At 37.6% G+C, this 8,996-nt stretch overlaps 1 long non-coding RNA gene across 1 annotated transcript; it reads right to left on the reverse strand.

The window, feature by feature from the left end:
• Positions 1-4,888: 4,888 nt before the first annotated feature.
• Positions 4,889-6,294, reverse strand: LOC104865855. The gene is made up of 3 exons (XR_781288.2): positions 6,214-6,294; positions 6,024-6,116; positions 4,889-5,034 (listed from the first exon to the last, which is right to left on the reverse strand). It is a non-coding gene; the product is annotated as an uncharacterized LOC104865855 (long non-coding RNA).
• Positions 6,295-8,996: the final 2,702 nt, after the last annotated feature.

The following is an 8,996-nucleotide window of genomic DNA, read 5'->3' on the forward strand; positions in this document are numbered from 1 at the left end:
ACCTATAGCTGTCTCCACGAAACCTACTCTGCTTCCCCAAACTGCAGACCTACCTTTCCTGGAATCTGACCTCCTGGAAGCCACTCCCAAACTGATGGAAAGCCAACCCATGAACACTCCAACACCTTTGCCATTTGGGTGATGTGACCCTGAGCTACAGGTCTTAAGCTAGTCTCCAGAGTCCTCCATTAAGACTCAGCTTTGCTTGCCCAAAGTTACGTTGCTTGATGACATACCTTTATGTGGAAGATGATCCCAGGAAACACAGGAAAAGGAATGGGGAGGTGAGGGAAGAGAATGGAAGCAAACTAGCTCATGAATCCCTGTCTCAGGGCCTGTTTCTCGGGGAATCTTACTTAAGGCAGTTACCAGAGGTGGTCCTCAGGATGGGGATCTAAAATTGGGTCACTTGCTAGCAGATTAAGCAAGGAACTCATTACTCATAGAAAGAAGGTAGTGACCCCAGCATGCTAGAGATCATATTACTATGGTACTTGCTTGAAGATGATTGAGATGGCACACAGACAGAACACAGTGGAATGTCTTGTGGAGCATCGTTAACATGACATGTGGGCATTTGGCAATATCTAAAGAAGTCTTGCTTGTCAGAACTGGGGTAGAGGCTGCCACCAGGGTCTAGTGCACAGAGCCCAGGTACTGCTAGATATCCCATAATATAGAGGACATTCCCCTCCCCCTGGCTACCCTCAGGAATAACCAGCTGTTTCAGTGTCACTACATGGGAACTAGAATGCCAGGGACCTTTCACGTCTTTGATTATGCTATACTCTCAGGTTTATACTGTTTTAGACATTTAACTTTTCAGTTAAAATTTGAGTAAGTTGGATAAATGTTTTCAACCTATTTTCTAATCAAATAATTATGCCTAAATTTTAAAGAGCACTTGCAAATCAATTAATGTTTAAACACTACTTTGAAATCCTCAAGTAAAAAGCAGAAGACAGGAGATGATTTAGCTCAGCTCAGTGATTCCACCGCCTGCCTTGCAAGCACAAGGTCCTGAATTCAGTCCCCGGTACCAAAAAAAAAAAGCAAATGACACATGTAGGTCAGCACATAGCCAGCCAATGTGTGTGAGATATCCCCATTAGTAACCAGTGTCATATAGGAAAACAAGCCACTGTTGCATTTTAAGTAGGTGGGGATTTAAACAGGGATTTAGGCATTTACAAAACATTGGAGAAGCTGGAGGATATTCAGGAAGGGCCACTGCCAGCTCTTCGATTTGTTTCCAGAGAATAAAATAGTTGCTATCACCACCCAGGTCAGGAATAGCAAGAAACCATCAATGTTGGTCATCATTTACAATCAGCACTAAGAAGGAGGCATGCGATTTAGGGATGATCTTCCCTGAAGAGATCACTGCAAAAGCAAGATTGTCCACAGCCCATGCCATTGGCACCTACTCCAGTGAGAAGAATCATGGCTTTTGCTTCCTGCACACCTTCCAAATCTCACCTCAGGGCCCTCTCCATGGTGGCCTCTAAACCAGTACAGTACTATGAAGGTATTCCAGAAAATATGGCTTCCAAGTATCAATCCCTGTGAAAGAAAGAAGAAAAACAGATGTGGGCAGGAAATGAAAGATGTTAGAGGCAACAGATAATGTTGCACCTTAAACCAAAACTAACAAGTGTGGCCATCATGGCCAGCTTCCAAGATACTGATGGCCATTTGATGACACTACCTCATCAAAGGTGAGGCAAACTCAGTCTCACACCAGAATGATTTCCAAGTGAACAAACATGACCACTTAACGTAGTAATAACAATTGTTCCAGTTCAAAGAGTTTATATTAAGGAATAACCACAGAAACTTACAAAAATGTAAACATGTTGATCCTCTTCACTTTGTTCAAGGCAGAAAAACATCATGGCTTAAATGTCGCTTAATAAGACTTTTATGAAATAGCTGTACATCATCATGTGAGTATCATGTATCCGTAGACATAAAGGCACATTTGTATTTACTGATACATGACTCTTCTGTCCTTAGGATAAAACCCCAAACCCTTACCTACACAGGTCAGAGTCCAATGGCTGTGCTTGCTTCTCCAACACTGTCTCATGCTTCTCCTCCTCAGAGGAGTGGCCACACTAGGTAGGTTCCAGTAACTTTGTCCCTTCATGGGACCCTTAACCGTACCCTTCTTCTACTTGGAATATTCTAGAAGATGTGTATCACCCTATGTAGGCATATAAGTAAAAGTACAAGTGAGTAAATGCATGAAGAAAATAGATTTTAAAAGAAAATAGAACTGGAAATGTAGCTTAGGGTTGAATGCTTTCCTAGCATGCATTAAGTTCCTAGGTTCAATCTCCGACATGTAATATGTATATATTATATAAATAATATAATATATCATGCTTCTAGGAGAATCTTACCTAAGGCAGTTACTATAAGTTCCCCTCAGAATTGGGTACATATATACTTCTATAACATGGTTATATTTACAACTCTATAGAAGCTTTTTTTTTTTTTTTTTTTTTTTTTTTTAACTTGGGTCCTTGCACTTGCAAGGCAGGCCACCAAACCACTGAGCTAGATAGAAGCTTATTTTGTTGCATTGGAACTTTGATAGTTCATTTGAAGATCTAGAGGAAATGCTACATGCAACTTTGTGGTAGACTTCATTATCTAGTGGAAGCAGATGCTTTTCTCACAAAATGTTTTTAAAAGGATAATTCAACAAGGAGAAAATCTTTGAGCAACCCTGCTACCATAGAAAATCTTTCTGTGTCACTAAGCTAAGAAGTTTCTCTTGAAATTTCTACAGGTAGGTTTTGTGATCATCTTTTATAGTGATGTGTATTGTCCAGGAGAAGTGTATTCTAATTTAGATTTTACAATGTCCCACAAAAGGCTCCTGTGTTAACAGTTTGGGCTTTCAGAAAATAGTTAGATCATGGGGTCACTAACCTCACCACCAGACTATTCCACTGATGAGCTCGTAGTTCATAGGATATAAGGCCTAGCTGGTGAAAGTAGGCCAGTGAGTGTGATAGTCCGGCTTGCTTCTCCAACACCATCTCCTGCTCCTCCTGGGTAAAGCTGGAAAGGTGTACCTTGTCCCTGGCCTCTTCTTGCATCTCTCTCTGCTCTTACCCACCATGAAGATAAGCTGGTTTATGCCACCACATGCCCCCTACCATGATGTTCTCCTTCACCACTAGGCTCAGAAGCAATGGAGCCAAGTCACCATGAACCGAAACTTCTACAACCATGAGCCAAAATAAACTTTTCCTCTGAGATGTTTTCCTTGGGTATTCTGTCACAATGACAGCAGCTGACTAATACAAGGGTGACTTATCTGGGTATTTTATTTTTCCTTAAATATATATTTGCATCCAGGTTAAAATATGGAATGTTAGCTAGTACTTTAGAAGCTTTTTTAGTGCCTCCCTTACAAAGAACCAAGAAATTAACATGAAAGTTTACACAGTGATTATGATTGCCTTAGCTCTTTAATAAATGTAAATCCTATATAGGAATACCAACACAACATATTGCGTAGCTTTAAAAGAATTGAACAGTAAACATAAGGCTAAGTAAGGAAAGGGTACCAGTACCTCCACTAGACAATAGTTCCCATGAGAAGACAAACTGAGCTTTCCAGCATCAGTCTGATATGCTTTCTCTAACCTTGCCATTTTGGTACAATACGTACATTAAGTAGGCTCAAGAGGTAGCCCTAAAAGACAAAGAAACACATCATTTTTGGGACATTTATCTTATTGCCACAAGGAAGGGTCCTCTCTGTATTTTCTGCCCCTCAGCTCTCCCTTGCCTATCTTCAATCCTGAAAAACAGTTCAAAACAAACAGTTCTGTTCAGCAATGAGCATTCACCATTGATTCTAGCATCCAGATCTGGAGGAGAGCATTGCAAGGCCAAGATAAACTAAATACCAATACTGATGAGGCATGTTCATCTGAGGAATTGTCCTCTGACTAAAGAGGTAGGTCTCCTTGGTTGCTCACTCCTGGGACATCACTTGTGGAAATGCAGCCACTGAGAATTCCAGTCCACTAATTGAGTCCATGAAATTCAAGTCTATGAAGAGGCCAGGTCTAAGCCCTCCAGTGTAAGCTCTCCCCAGTCAATGGCACAGCTCCCAGCCATACCAGAATTAACCACCAATCATGTGCATAACATGTCAATCATTAACTGCCGTTGTAAAGCATTCAACCCACTGGGGCCATCACCCCATGTGATGTCAACTCAGCTGGACTATGTTGCTCAATTATTAGGTCAAACACAAGTCTGGAGGTTGCTGAGAAGTTACTTTGTAGATAAGATTGGTATTTAACTTTTGAGTAAAATAATATCCATAATGTGGGTGGACCATATCTAATCAGTTGAAGGCCTGAATATAACAAGATTATCCTCCCATGAACAACAGGGGCTTCTCCATCAGAAACACTTCTGACCTGGACTGCAACATGGTCTTTTCTTGGGTTGTTCTGCTTCTCCCCAACTTGCAAGTTTTTGTTTTCCTAGCTTCCATAATCATATGAGACAAATCCTGAAAATCTCTCTCCCTGCCCTCCTCCACCTCTCTCCAGACACATACTCATGCCTCATATTCTGTTTCTCTGGAGAATTCTGACTTCTAATAAATGAACCACTACTACTGTAACTACGAGTTTATGGAAACACAAATACAACTAAAGTCATACAAGTCTGGCAAGCAAAGATCACCCAGTTTGGCCCAGTCAACCTCAGAACCACAAAAGAGAATCTGAACTATGTTAAGCATGAAAAATTCGGCTGATTTATTAGAGTGATAAACAGCTGGAAAATTCTGCTAAATTGGATTTGTCACTCACAACCAAAAGAATCCTCACAGTGTATTATTTTTCCCATGTGGTCTTGCACCTTGAGGGCCAGGGCTTTGTTGTCTCCAGTTTCCTCCAGTAATTCCACTTCAGGAGGGAGTGCTTGCTTTGCTGTTCAAACTAATCCTTTACTTTGGCCTTTTAAAAACTTCAAACATCTGTGCAGAATTTCACTCTACAGTGATCAGGAGGCACAAAAAGAAAAGTTCCTTTCAACATGGGTTGTGTGATGATTCCTGCAATAGCCATTTGAAGTTCAAAACAGGATTCTCCCCCAAGAACACACAGCACTAAAGATTCTACCCTTTTATTAGCAGCACTTTGGAAAAAGGTAGTCACATATAAGTATAACTTGGCATTTTTAAAACATGGAATATATAGTTTACCTTGTATCTCTGCACTGAGCATTTTAATATCAAATACTTCATCTCCATTGTGAGTTAGAATATTTATCAATATAAAAAATCCCTTCACTACATTTTACACTGTTTAAAATCAATAAATCTATCCAAGCTTTGTTTCTATTGTACTTAAATAAAAACAGATGGCTCAAGATTTTTCAAAAAGCTGTTTTAGTTATTTCTTTGCCAGTGGGACAAAACACCCAACATATGCAAATTGAAGGAAGATGGGCAAAATAGACAAATTTTCTGCTAGAGTGTAATACACTCTACCTTTAGTTCCATTACTACTGGAGTTCTTGTTCCAAACTGAAACCTCCTGAGCCTGCCTGGCCTTTACTGTCTGTATTTCTATCAGTATGCTGGTCTTCTGAATATAGCACATCAATGACTTCCCACAATATTCTAAGGCTTCTCTAACTCACTTCTCCAAACATTTCTAAATACCTCCCAAAAAACAAGTTCCAAAGTCCATGGGCAGGTACAGTCTTAGCAACAACCCCACTTCTCTGGTACCAATATCTGTCTTGGTCACTCTGGGCTGCTAGGATAAAATGCTCAACATTTGCAAGTTAAAGGAGAAAAGATTTATTTTGGTTCATGGTTTCAGTCCATGCTCATATAAATCCAAGAGAGAAATAGAATCCCAGAGGGGTTTGGTAGAGGAAATGGTGCTCAACCCATAACAGCCAGGAAGAAAGAAGTTAAGGGAACAGCCAGGGTACAAGAATACACCCTTCTAGGTCCATCCCCAGTGACTTACCTCCAGTAAGTCCCCACTTTCCACAATACATTCAGCTTCAGAACTGATCAATGGATGAATCTACTGAGTATAATGCTCCCATGTTCCAATCACCTTCAACACATGAGAATTTTCAGGGATATTTTAGATCTAAAGCCCAAAAAGGGTGAGGGTAAAAGTCTGTGCTTTTCATGAACAACACATAACTGACCTTTTATCAGTCCATATGTAGAAATTCTTTAGTCCAATCTGAGGGTTGAGCATGTTTTGATTTGGTTTTTTTTTATTAAAGATTGCAAACATATATGACAACAGGAAATGAAGATACTAAATAAAAATTTTAAATATACATATATATGACAGCAAAAAAGGATATGAAATAAACAAAAATTTATGTAACACAGACTAATAATCGAAATACATTATTAGTTTGATATTATCTTCAAACATTATGTTCTTTCTCATTTTATCATAACTATACTTAAATCATTAATATCATTTAGTATCTGGTACATATTACAAATTCTCCAACTCCCTCAAAGATGATAGTTGTTTTTTCTCAAATCACACAAATCACCAATGTTCCACACATCATTGCACTGTTTTATTATACCCAAGTATACATTGTATTGTAGAAAATATGCATTGTGTATATGTGTGGAGGGTATTTTTTCACATATGTGTCCACTATTAAATGAGAAACATGATCATGAATGTGGTAGGATTGTGCACATTTGGCGTATTGATAGTTTCTCTGGCAACCTTATGATTTCTCGGAATTACATGCTTGACTTAATTCATTTGTTTGGGAAGAATATTACATATGTATTGGTGCTAAATTCTATCATTACGCTGGATTTCGTTTTTAATGAATGAGTTTGTTATTTTTCCTGTATCTTGCCTAACCTGGAATTTCTTACAGTATTACACTATGCTCTCAGTTTTGGCTATTTATGTTTGACAGCAAAACAAGTTGAGTTATCTGTGGCCTAAGGAGTCATTCCCCAGGAAGTTTTCTTCAAAAAGAAAGTAATAATCTAAAAAAATGGACAGTTTTTAAGCCAGTTAAGCATTACCATAATTGAGTTCGTTAGGGCATGGAAATCATACCCTTGTAAGGATTAGGTGATATATGTACATAGCCTTTAACTCTGCATATAGACAAGTGAAATATAGTTTTTATTTGAATTTCAGTTTTACTGAGTCTGATGTTTAGAGAACATGCATGATGTTAGATTAAATAGAATATGTGCTGTTTAAGAATAGTGATTTATTCTAAGTATGATGGTACATGTTTATAATCTCAGCATTCTAGGAGGCTGAGGCAGGAGGGTTATAAGTTCAAGCCCATCCTGGGCAACTTAATGATTTTTCAAAGCTCTGTCACAAAATAAAAAATAATAGACTGGGAATGTAATTCAGTGCTAAGGCCCTGGATTCAATCCTCAGCACTGCAAAAGGAAAAGAAAGAAAGAAAGAAAGAAAGAAAGAAAGAAAGAAAGAAAGAAAGAAAGAAAGAAAGAAAGAAAGAAAGAAAGAAAGAAAGAAAGAAAGAAAGAAAGAAAGAAAGAAAGAAAGAAAGAAAGAAAGAAAGGAAAAGAAAAGAAAAGAAAAGAAAAGAAAAGAAAAGAAAAGAAAAGAAAAGAAAAAATAGTAACCTGGAATCTATAAAGTAATCTGGATTATATTATTACAAAGAGGTATAAGAAAGCAAACCAAGCTTTTCTATAAGGATTTTTAATCCATTTAGCTGCTATAACAGAATACCATCAGTTGAGTAGCTTCTAAATAAAAGATATTTATTTCTTATGGTGCTGGAGTCCAGGATTCGAAGATAGAATGCCAGCATAGTCAGACTCTGGTGAAATCCCTTTCACAGTTATAGATGTGTGCTTTGCTTCAACTCAGGGCAACTCCAATGTACCACCCACTCCAGAGTTCCCTGTGGGTTAATAGTTCAGTTTCTCCTAATTCCTGTCCCCTGGAATCTCCATCTGAGAACCTGTTTCCATGGAACCCCACCTACAGCATTAACTGACAATGGCCAAGTCAGTAGTAGTTCAAGAATACAAAGAATTCAATACTAGGAATCCTAGTCTGTTGATGGAATGGATTATATGATAAAGGAGGTGAAAAATGAGAGCATATCAGTGGCTACCAGTTGGTAATTTATATAATTTAGCAGTAGTTTTTAATTTTTAAAAAATTACATATAAAATAGAGTTAAATATGAAAGACTGGTTTTTAATGAAAATAAATTTTTTCATGTAATATACATGCTATTGCACATTAAAAACACTCTGCAAAAAAAATTTAACATCTTCAGAGACATTATAAGTACAGTATAAAAAGAAAATATGTGAAAAGGAAAAAAACCTTCACCCACAGAAGCTATAATTGCATGACTATAAATCCAGAAAATATACAAATAAAACATTTTAGACGTAATTAGATTTCTTTAGGCAAAAAATCATGTTTCTAAAAATACAATTGTGATGGTTAATCTTGATGGTCAACTTGTTTGGCATGGCCCCAAGGAAACTAGTAAAGCACACTGTTAGTTGTGTCTGGATAGGTGATGAGAGAGTGACTACAGCTGGTCACCACGAAGCTGTAACTTGCGAAACCATGGGTCAAAAACAAAATCCTCACCCTTTAATTTATGGTGTCAGGTATTTCATCCTAGCAACAAAAGCTGGATGCCACAGAATAAAATGCCACTTACAATAGCAATAAATCTGTAGGATGTTTAGAAATAAATTTCCAAGAATAGTCAAAGATAGTACATAAAATATTACACAACCTTTTTTAAAAGATAAAGAACAAAGAACAAGACCCATTATATCCCTGGATGGGAACATATCTGTAATTTATCTCTGATATTAATATATGAATGCAATATAACATAAATGTACGAATATTAAATATTCCAAGTCAGAATTCAAATCAGTAAGTTTAACACTTGCCCCAGTTATTTCAAAATTTAATGACTAT

This window comes from Fukomys damarensis, unplaced genomic scaffold (assembly GCF_012274545.1).
Source record: "Fukomys damarensis isolate Sample0158 unplaced genomic scaffold, DMR_v1.0_HiC HiC_scaffold_5, whole genome shotgun sequence".
Classification (NCBI taxonomy): domain Eukaryota; kingdom Metazoa; phylum Chordata; class Mammalia; order Rodentia; family Bathyergidae; genus Fukomys; species Fukomys damarensis.